This window comes from Denticeps clupeoides, chromosome 12 (assembly GCF_900700375.1).
Source record: "Denticeps clupeoides chromosome 12, fDenClu1.1, whole genome shotgun sequence".
Lineage (NCBI taxonomy): Eukaryota > Metazoa > Chordata > Actinopteri > Clupeiformes > Denticipitidae > Denticeps > Denticeps clupeoides.
In genome coordinates this window covers 8,086,825-8,098,073 of record NC_041718.1, presented here as the reverse complement: position 1 = coordinate 8,098,073, position 11,249 = coordinate 8,086,825, and the positions used below count along the sequence as shown (strand labels likewise).

Below are 11,249 nucleotides of genomic sequence, written 5' to 3'. Positions count from 1 at the left end.
GATTTTAAAGTAACAGACTTGGGTTATGGATTTTTCAGTCATCAACAGATATTTTACATTTAAAAAAAAAGGACATTTGTAAATGATCCTTGAACTTTTGAACGGTGGTGTAATTGTGATCGGTACGGAAGATGTCTGCGTGGCTCCGTGGCGGAGGGAGACGGGGGCGCAGCGCGTCGGCGCCACGTCGCCCCCTGGCGGCCGCTGGCGGCGCGGGGCGCAGCCGGAGTTCAGATCGAGGCTGCGCTGCGTTCCCGTCGGTCCGCACACACCGGGAAGGCTTGTGGCGGAGAGCACGCGCACACGCTCGCTCGCGCGCTCGGGGCTGGATATGTCCGCGACTTTTGGAATTTAACCATGGAGCGCAGCCCTCGGAACAGGATCACCTGAGGCGGTAGGTCCCGTCACGTTTCTCGTGTTTTTTTTTTTTTTTAAGATTAATCGGGATGGATGGCTTTTACGGGGGTTGTGCGAGGCTGTTCTGGGAGTTTTTCCCCTTCCGCCAGACTCCGGTTCGGGGAACATGCGGTCCCCACGCAACCTCGCAGATCCCGGTTCCAGCCCCCCGAACTTCCCCCCGTGGCTCGGGCGCGAGTTTTCTGCTCTGTCGGTCGCTGTTGAAGGCGGATCCCGGCTGCTCGGTTCCGCCGGACTTCGCGATCTCCAGACCGCAGGAGGGGGGCAGGCGTTCCGCGCTCGTCCGCGGCTCGGGGACTGGAATGCGGGACCCGGTTCGGCGGGACCGTCCCCTCAGCCCGGGGGCGTAAACAAGTTGTGTAAATGTTTGTCGCGTTTAACCGGATCGGAACGTCCCTTGGCGTGGATTCCGTCGCCCCGATCGGGGTGGGCGGTCTCGCGGGGCAGCGGGTCTGCTTTTGTTAAAAGGAATCAATCGCCTCGAATCGATTAGTTTTACAGCCGCTAACGACGGGCGAGGGTCCCGGCTCCCCGCCCGGCCGCTGGACGCGGGACCTCGAACTCGGCTGGAGGGACACGAAGTTCCGACGGTGAATGGAATATGAAAGAAGGGCGTGTTCGCGCCTCGTCCCGCGTCCCACGGCCAAAACGCGACGCGCTCCGACCACCGGCCCCGTGTGCGTGGTCTCCAGCGCCGGCGGGAGGCGGGAGGCGGGCTGCGACACCGCAGTGCGACCGGCGGCGCGGGATTCTGTCGGCCGGTCGCGACATCGCCGACCGGAGACGTCAGCGCTTCGAGGACAGTCCCCTATTAATCTGCAAAGCGGCGAAGAAATGCCATTAAAACTAGATATCAATAACCAATTATACCGCTTTCGATAAATAGAACGCGTCCCCCGCGACAAGTCCAGCTGTCCCTTTTGAGGACCATGACTGGCATCTATACGGGAATGAGGCGAGTGTGTGTGTGTGTGTGTGTAGGAGCAGCTACACGGTCAGTCTGAAGCTGCCACTTGACCCTGTGCACCCCGGGGCTGCAGCATCCAGCCGCGTGTCGCCGTCCCCGCCGCCGCCAGGTCCCGCGGTCCTGCTGGAAAGTGAAGGAACTGGTCCGCGACGTTGCCGGGTCGTGGGGGGAAACCGCCCCGCTTCGTGGAGACGAGCTCGGTGGGTTTTCAGTCGCACGGATGCCTCTGCAGCATTTTGGACGTGTGACGTCAGCAATTGCCCGCCGAGTCTCGAAGCAACTATTTGGGGTTGCGTTATGGAAACGAGTTGTTCAAAATACGCGGACGGTGCGACAGCAGAGTCGCTTTGAGCGGTTTGGTCAGGTTTTTTTTTGTGTTTTTTTGTTCTGCTCTGACGAGCATATTAAACCTGACGTCGCGGCGCGTTCGTTCGATTTACGCCTCGCGTGTGTTGCCAGGTCCGTTGTTTTCACTCAGAATGTGTAAAACGCATGAAAAACGACACGCCACAGTGCTCCATCAGACCCTCGGTCATTCCCTCAACGGAAAATGCCGGGGTCGAAGCGTAATCCGCTGACACCGGGTCTGATGCCAGTGGAGAGGGAGAAGACGGCCTGCGTTCTTGCCCGCCGTTGATTGGGAAGTTTGGGATTGGAGGCGACAGGTGCTCGGAGCGGCCCGAGCTGTTTTTAGCTGCGAGATGCATCTGCCTTGTCCCGCGTGTGAGCCCCGAGCCCGTCAGATCCGTATCATGTCGTCCATGTCCCTGCCATGTTCTGCGTTCAGGTTTGTCCCCCCGCTCGGACCCGTGGCGGTCTGGCTCGTCTTGGACCCTGTTTGAAATCCTCTCCGTACCGGCGGTCAGGGCAGGACGCTGCTCTGCACCTCGGAGGAGGCCGTCTGAAGGCTGGTCAATTCCTGACTGGGGCCAAACGGTTTCTAATGACCAGAGAGAGGCCGAGAAGCTTCGAAATAATTTACCTCGCCACACAGGAAAATGATTGGAAATAAATTGCACAAGTGGGAGACAATTACCGAGAGCAAGATACCGGCATTGCAGAAAAAAAAGAGAGAAAAAGTAAAAAGTTGCCACCAGGGGACTATATTAGGCTTTTGTTTATTGGGGAGCAGGAAGAAGGGGGGGGGGGTATCATCATTTTGTCAACACTCTCTGCCGTTTATTGCTCTTTACCTTGACCCACGGTGGTGATCAGTGTCTTTCGGGAGGCTTGCGATCAATTCCGGCCATTGGATTTGACTGCGGTTCTGTTGCAGTGGTGAGGCTCTGCTCCCGGACGCTTTATGTGACCTCTCACCTGCACCAGCGTGTCCTCCTGCACGTTCCAGATGGAAGAACGTTAGAACATGTCTGGCACCATCTTTCCACCGTTGCATTTTTATCTGGACCGTGATTGTAGGAGGACGCGGCGTTTTCAGACCCATTGTGGGGTCTTCTTATTCACCTCGCTCTGCTTTCACCTTTCCTCCTCTCCTGCGCTCGTCTCTCTTCCCGCTTCTGACGGCGTCCTCCAGTCTATCGCATGTCATCACCCCATGCTGGTGCAGCTCGTAATTGCTGCGCGCCGCGCCCTGCGCTTCACCCCCGCTCTGCTTTTATTAATCTTCCCGTTTTTGTGCGCCTGCTTTTGAACTGTGAGAGCTTCCTGTGCTTCGCTCGGTGTGTGTGTGTGTGTGTGTGTGTGTGTGTGCGCGCTGGCATGTGTCCTTTAATCGCTCTTCTGTGTTGCTTATTACTGTTTCAGTAACAGGTTGACGAATACTTCCGATCCGGAGACCGTACAATTCTGACCCCTCAATTCAGAACGTCTTAAAATCCGAGCAGAACTGTGGTGTTGGATCAGTGTAGCTCTAAACTAACGCGGTGTTGAGCAATGTCAGGAACTCATGTCATGTTTCTTCTGCTCTGCACTAAACATTCGTATTAAAAAAAAAAAAAAAAAACGATAGAAGATCTGCGTTGAGGGAAGATTTTTTTCCTGCTGCTGTTCTCCTCTCTCGTCTTCCCCGCCTCTCTGTCTCTGTTTGTCTTCTTCCCTGCCCGCTCTGTCTCCGGCGCTCTGCTGTGTGTCCACTCCTCTGTCTTTCCTGTGTCTTATCGTCCACCTCCCGCTCTCCCCCCCTCCCCTCCCTCTCTGTCTGTGTTATGACTCTGCTCTGGTATTCCCTGAAGCCCTAAGGCGCTGATCCACTCAGCAGAGCCGTGATATTAAAACGCTCGAAAGAAGCCAACGCCGTCTGAAGAGCCTTGTCATAATCCAAACAGCGGCGTGGCCTTATCAGCCCGTAAGAAGGAAGGTTTCACTGTCACACACACACACACACACACACACACACACACACGCGCGCGCCGGGCTGCTGTATCGGGCCCTGTTTTCGCAGAATGACTCCGCCACCGCCAGCCAAGCGGGGTACGGGGCTCCAACTTCGTCCAACATTCCTCACTGAAATGTGCACGTTTCTTCCGTTCGGATCAAGAACAGGTTTTACACTTGAACTTACCGTGAGCGTAAATGCGGTGAAACGGGTTCGCCATTTACTGAATAAGGCGGGTTCTTATTTAGCCCCAAACCCAGTAACACCCCCTCAAACATAACTAAATCCAAAAAACACGCCACAAAATCACCCAAAACGTGTAAAATGCTGCTGGGACCTCTGAGATGATGAAGGAGTGGTGTTCCCAGCGAAGAACGTGAGGGGAGCTCGGGATAAAGACAGATTTGGTTTTGTTGGTTTGTTAAAGGTACGCTCCCTTTGTGAGATTATTGAACATTAATACGAGTTTCCCCAGCCTGTCGATGCTCCCGCAGTGGCTAGAAATATGCATAAATATGTATAAAGAGTGCTTTGTTCATTCCAAGAGGGCTTTTGGTCGGCAGCTCAGGCGTTGGATCTGGAATTTGTCCTCTTACGCAATCATAAGGGGAAAGGTTACCTCCCGTATCTCATGCAATTTCGCACCCCTCCCCTAAAAAAGTAACGGCACCGATTGCAATGGCTTGCAAACGTGCAAAGCATTGCAGCTGCTCGGTGATTAAATGTAGAAATGAGCACAAATATATATATATTTTTAGGAAAAATGCAGACACGACTTCCTGTCTGCGCCAAACATTGTGGTTGGTGAATGGTGTTGATGTCATTTTTTTCGAGAATGCCCGCTCACTTCTATAGGCCGCCCCCCTGCTCATTTGCATTTAAAGCAACAGGCACAGAACCGGCGCGTTGTGGGATTTCGGAAAGAAACTTCAGGTGCAGTATTAGGGGACCACGGAGACCGATATAAAAGCAAAATAAAAAATGTTTGTCAAGGGAGTGCATTTTCACTTTGATATTGCTTATCAGAAATTGGTATTAAAGAAGCCAGTTCTTATTTGAGTGTTAAACGGCAGTAAAATACTCAGGGCGAAACTGTCAGGTATCGGGAAAGCGTTGATTGAGGTGGGTAGAAATCACCACTGAGGAAGTCGGACGCGTGCGAGCTGACAATTATAACCTTGGCCTCCTGTAATTTGGAAGATGTTCATGATGGTTTAATAAACAGTTCATATCTCTGGATTTCAGAAATTCTTGCACACCCACGAAAACACTTTTTTTTTTTTTTTTTTTTGGTTTCGTTCTGTTAAACCTCAATACACATTTGATGTGACCTAAAATTCGGGATATTTCATTTGCCTCCTGAATTTTTCGGCTTCTTCGCGTAAACCAGAGAGGCTGGGCGTTTGAAGCTGTGAGCAGAACAGATTACATAAGAAGACAAAAATGGTATGAGCCTGAAAACAAACCGCTTTTTAAGGCCTAAAATACCACGAAGAGAGCGAGAGGGGGTGCGGCTCTGTACGGACCCCCAACCTGACGGTTCTTTCAGACTGGAGGACACGGTTTTCCACTCAACTCTTGTGACGGCGCGGTGCCTGTAATGTATAATTAATTTTTTGCCTTTTTCCCCGTTTTATTTTTATCTGCCGCACTTTTAACCGTTCTTCAAAGGCCCCCTTCCTTCTCCCTTCCTCTTCTCGTGCCGCCTGTCGAAGTGACAGCTGCCTTTGAGAACGTGTTGGTTTTGAAGCAGGCACTTTAAAGGGCACCCACATGAAGGGTACAGAAGGAATAAAATATCTCTCTCTGGCACTTTCGCTATCAAAAATCCCCTCCCACTTCTTATTGAAAGGCAAAAATTGAAAAACAAGTTTGTCGGTGACAGTTGACAAGGAAAAATAACGCTCTCTGTGAGAACTTTTGTGTCATAACCAAACCTGGTTTTTACACGTTCCTGTAATGAGCGTTCACGTCTCTCCCACCAATACTGTACCTGGGGTGTCGATTCTCATAGAAGTTTGTGCCCGTCCGCAATTAAAACGAACCACTGAGCGCTCTGCTGCTCGTCCTTTCAGTGACCGGTGGTTGAAGTGCGGTGTGTGCTGCGTGTGCTGTAGGTTTAGTTGAGTGAAGGTGGGAAAGCTCATGGGTTCATTTAGTCGTAGTTTTGAGATTTGTTCGTGTTAGTGGTATTTAGAAAAGTGGGAACCGCCCTCGCTCGCTTGTTGGGGCGGAGCTGAGGTTTGGGTTGAGTGCCGCGTTGGGCCGTCTGTTTGGAGTGGCACCCTGCACCCTCTTTTTGTCTGGATTTGGATGCTGTCGTGTATGAAGTATCTCCACACCTATTAGGAAGAGGAGCAATTCTGCCTGCCTGTGTGTGTGTGTGTGTGTGTGTGTGTGTGTGTGTGTACATGTGTGTGTGTGCATTGGCTTTCCATTCCTTGCAAACAAAGCCATGCAACAGCCAGGGATCATTTCAACAGGATTCCACCGGAAACAAAAATCCATGAATGGAGTGAAAAATGAAGCCGTAAGATGGTGAAGTGGACAACTTGCTGGCATTTGGAGCCGGAATGGCTGCGCATGCTTTGACCAGTTGGCAGTGTAGTCGTGATTCTAATTAAAAGCGATATCAGTGACTCCCCCTGAGCCGCCTGCGATCTAACATTCGTTTCTCTCTCTCTCTCTCTCTCTCTTTTTTTTTTTTTTTTTTAATAATTATTATTATTCATTCCGCTCACTCCCCAAATCCCCCGTAAGCTGAACGGATTCATAACGATCAATATCCGAAATTAATATGGAACAGAGGACTGAACGTTATTTACATAATGGTTCCTAATCACCCCGCTCCCGCTTTATTCCCGGCGTTTGAACGATAAAACCGCAGGAACCGGAGCCGCGCGGGGCTTGGCGCTCGACCCGCATCGATCAGGAAGTGAGCGCTGGTTACCTTCAGCGCGTGTAAGACAACCCGGCCTGCGTCTCGCTCTATAGGCTGTCTCACGCACGCTTGCAGATTCACCTTGGACACACACACACACACACACACACACTGTTGGGGATCCGCTGTTGGGGATTCGGGGAGGTGGGCAGGGTCTGCGCGGAGCTCCGCCCATGTCCGGGTTGTTAATGAGGGCAGGAGGGGGGACAGAGGCCGCGTGGCGTCACTTCTCGCGTCCCTCGTGCGCTCCCGCGTTCATCTGCAGACTTACAAAGGCACGTGAAAGAGCCTGAGACCAGTTCCCATCTCTCCCCTCCTCCTCCTCCTCATCCCGTCTTCGCTCTGGCTCTGTCTGCTCCTGCGGCGCGTTGCCGGCAGGCCTCCTCCCGCCGTGTTGACGGAGGGCTGCGCTGAATTATTCACCAGCTCCGCTCTGCTCTGTAAATAAGACGAGCGCACTGTTGGCTTAAAGAGAGCGTTGGGGGAGGACGGGACGGTCGTGGAGGGTGCTGGGGTGGCCGTGAGGGACCATTGGTGCGGGGGAGGTCACAACGCTCTCCATAAGGGCGCGGGGTTGAATGGCGTGTGTGTGTGTGTGTGGGTGTGATTTTAAGGGCTCGTGTTTGGTCACGGCAGAGTGTGTCCATGTTTGTAAGTGCAGTAAGTAAAGTGAAGTGATAGTCACATGTGATACACAGCAGCACAGCACACAGTGAAATTTGTCCTCTGCATTTAACCATCACCCTGAGTGAGCAGTGGGCAGCCATGACAGGCGCCCGGGGAGCAGTGTGTGGGGATGGTGCTTTGCTCAGTGGCACCTCAGTGGCACCTTGGCAGATCGGGATTCGAACCAGCAACCTTCTGATTACGGGGCCGCTTCCTTAACCGCTAGGCCACCACTGCCCCTTACTGCGGACGGGACACGACATCACCTGTAAGAGGGCATATGGAGGATGTGTCTGTGTGTTTGATAGAATGTCTCGTCCGAGATGAAAACCAGTGTGATGCTCAAATCACCAACCAGCTTTCCGGCTTCTTCCTCCATGACCTCCATGTGTCTGCAAGCCAGACTTCACCGCTGTTGAATTTTAGAATACATGGAATACGGAACACCATGTGTACATGAAATACATGGAAGAACTCGCTATGAACCATCAGACGTCGTCAGACGTGTTTTCAGATCTTTACAGAGTTATCATCTTTTTGAACAGATTTGTCTTGCATGCTTTTATAGGATGCCATCTGGATCAAAAAGTCAGTCCATTCCACAACACCTGGAGTCTTACTGCTCTCCCAGCGGCAACATGTAACAAAACCAAGCTTGCAAACAGAAAATTCTGTATGCAGTGTGAGGAATCCTAGTTTTGTCACCAAGGAGACATAATCTCGGTTGTTCTGGTAATGAGAATCCCACCCAGTTCCCTAAACATTCTGAAAGAATAAAGTGGCATTCCGCAAAATGATGCAGAACTCTTTCACTGTAGCGTACTTAAATGAACATTTACATTAACAGCATTTACCAGACGCCCTTATCCAGAGCGACTTACAATCAGTATTTACAGGGACAGTCCCCACCTGGAGCAACTTAGGGTTAAGTGTCTTGCTCAGGGACACAATGGTAGTAAGTGGGATTTGAACCCGGGTCTTCTGGTTAATAGGCCAGTGTGTTACCCACTAGGTTACTACCACCAAAATAACATTCTCATCTATGGCATTTTCCCCCCAAATAAGTTCCAATGAAAGTGAAGTGATTGTCATTGTGAAACACTGCAGCGCAGCACACGGTGAGACAACGAAATGTGTCCTCTGCTTTTAACCATCACCCAGCAGTGGGCAGCCATGACAGGCGCCCAGGGAGCGGTGTGCGGGTACGGTGCTTTGCGCAGTTGCACCTTGGCAGATCGGTATTTGAACCGGCAACATTCCGATCACGAGTCCATTTCCTTAACCGCTAGGCCACCACTGACCCTGGCCACAAATATTCCTAATTATATTGTGACCGCACAGAACAGAAATGGCCGTTTACCATGGCGCGCCTCTGTTCTGCTGTACTCCTGCGTTTCTGCAGCAAGGCTGATTTGTTGCAATGACGTCGCGTCACGGAGGCTCGAGCGGAATGTAGATGAACCGATACGGGTGACCCTTGACCCCCGGTGGTCACTAATCATGGCCTGTCTCTCCATTCCCCTCTTTCTCCCTATGCCTTTGTCTCTTTTGTCAGGGCTCTTCTCGGCCGCATATGAAAAGAATAAAGAGTCAGCCATTATGGGAGGTCGGCGGTCCGGCCCATTGTCTGCTCCTGTGGGGCGTTTTTTCGGAGCATTGTGAGCTCTGGTATGTGCTAAGGAGGCCTTTTTTTTCCAGGGTTAGTGGCCAGGGCTAAGCGGCGGCCTATCATTGTTGATCCATGATAAGCAAATTACACAGCTGATCTCTTATTTGCTTTAGGTCCTGGAGGTTAAGTTATAGACTCCCGGTGCTGCTTTGCATGGATCATCTTTATTTGGTTTTAAATGGGCACGATTGGAATGGCCCACCACCATTCTGAGATTCTTTTGATGTGCCATTTGTCCTTTGTACTCCGATCCCTCCGTCGCCTCACTTTGTGTCAGGTAGGTTGAGGTAAAACGTGTCGGGTCTGCAGTGCAGGGTGGTTAAAAGGGGGGTAATTCCTTTTGGAGGCCGGGGCCGCGCCTGCTTTAAACAGCGGGGCGTCCTGCCGCTTCTGCGCTTTCAAGCCATCGTCCCCTCCCCTGCCTCCCTCTCGGCCCCCTGGGTAGTCGGCGTGGGCCGCTCTGGGAATAATTACTGTGGCCAGACAATGTGGGAGCGTTAGTGACACCCGCTCAGGAAGATATGTGTGTGTGTGTGTGTGTGTGTGTGTGTGTGTGTGTGTGTGTGTTTTAAGTTAAGGCTTTGAGCAGAGATTGGGGGTTCTCTTTTTTTTTTTTCTTTTCTTTTATCAGGAACGGAGTTGACGTTTAAAGGCTATTATAAATGTACGTGGTCTTGAGATGAACTGCAAATATTTGAAGGTTGAAGCCGTGATGAGAGGTTGAGTTAGTAGTTGCTTTACTGTGTTGGGCCGAGACAGAAGAGAGAAATAAAGCAGGATTCCGATGCCACGTTTGTCATCCTCTCAGCCCTACATCGGTGAAATATAGTAATGATCCCTTGTAAATTGCTACAGCATGCACGCTTCTTCTAGAAACTTCCAAAGCCGTGTGACACGTTTTAGGAGGGCCTACCCTGGCGACATTTGGATAAACACTAGAGCAGAATAACTCTAACCTCTGAACTGGCCTATTTGCCACATGGCACATTTTGGTCCCATTGTGGACAGCTTGAGAGGAGGAGAAGGGGGGTGGGGGAGTGGCTTATGTCCCTCACTAACATTAGAGCACCAGTTGTACTCTGTGACCTTTGCCCCCCAACTCCCAACCCCCCTCATCTCAAACCATTGCTAGGGTTTTGGCACGGTGGACCGGGGTGTGTGTCACGTGACCTGAAAATGCTTCTTAGTACTGCAGACATTCCGCACTGTTACTGCGGAATCCGAATGTTCAGCGGTCTGGCGTCATCGGGGCATTTTTTTGGTGATTTAGACCAAAATAAAACACTTGACTACTCCTGATTCATGCCTGTTGCTCAGTGCGCCCCCACCTTTATCTGTCGTGCCAGAACTGTAGTGCTGTCAACCTTCGCCGTTTTCACCCGAGCCAGCTCCCAACCCACAATGCATTTTGATTGCTCGTAAGCACACCAGGGGCCATCTCCTCAGTCATTTTGTAGTCAATGGGAATTTGCAAGGGGAAAAAAGCCAGATTCATTCCAAGTCTTAGCACCTCAACATTGATGTCTGAAGGAAACGAGGCCACACAGGAAGCTTTATAAATTCCTAAATTATCTGTATGAACCGCATCTCTTATCTATTCATTTATTTATTTTAGTCCTATTTGCATCGCCAATTTGTTCGCGCAACCCCAGTTCACACATCCTGGGTTCTCCTGATTAACACTTCCTCATTTGGCAGAGAATGTGGCCAAGGCGAATTTGCCGCGTCAGCCTCCCAATCGTCGCAAAACTTTTCTCTTCCTCCTCCTTCTCTCTCTCTCGCTTATCAGCCCTCCTCCTCCCCCCAATTTGGGTCACATTCTTTTCATGTCTTCCCTCCGTCCTCCCTCCCCGCCTCGGCTCTTGCCGGCTCTCGCCGCAGTTTGGCTGGAATGTTGCAGGTCAGGTCGGCCAGGTGGAGCAACTTTTCGGCGGAGACAACCGGCACCGTCCCTTCTCGATGGTACCGGCCGCTGTGTATATATGGACCCCGTGGCCCTGTTCGACCGGCTAAAAATATTCCCTTTAGCCTACTTCTCGGGGCTTTTGTAGGGCGGGTGTCCATGACTGAGGGCTCAGTCTCCACCGGCCTCTCCTTTGACCTCCGCGGCGTGCGGCAGTCCGTTTCCCCTCTGGCTGTTTGATGCTGGATCTCCTTCAGACTGCGGTGGCAGGACCGGTTCGGCGAGGTGGCGTAAATAAGCTAATCCCCTTCCTGTACCGGTGACTGCGCCCCAGCGCCGGTGGATAAAGGG

The 11,249-nt window shown here is 51.6% G+C and overlaps 1 protein-coding gene across 1 annotated transcript in view; it reads left to right on the top strand.

Moving 5' to 3' along the window:
- Positions 1-273: 273 nt before the first annotated feature.
- Positions 274-11,249, top strand: part of plxna1b (plexin A1b) — a 146,098-nt gene continuing 135,122 nt past the window's right edge. Inside the window, exon 1 of the mRNA XM_028997725.1 lies at positions 274-394. The gene's annotated coding sequence lies outside the window, so the exon portion shown is untranslated. The remainder of the gene's footprint in view (positions 395-11,249) is intronic.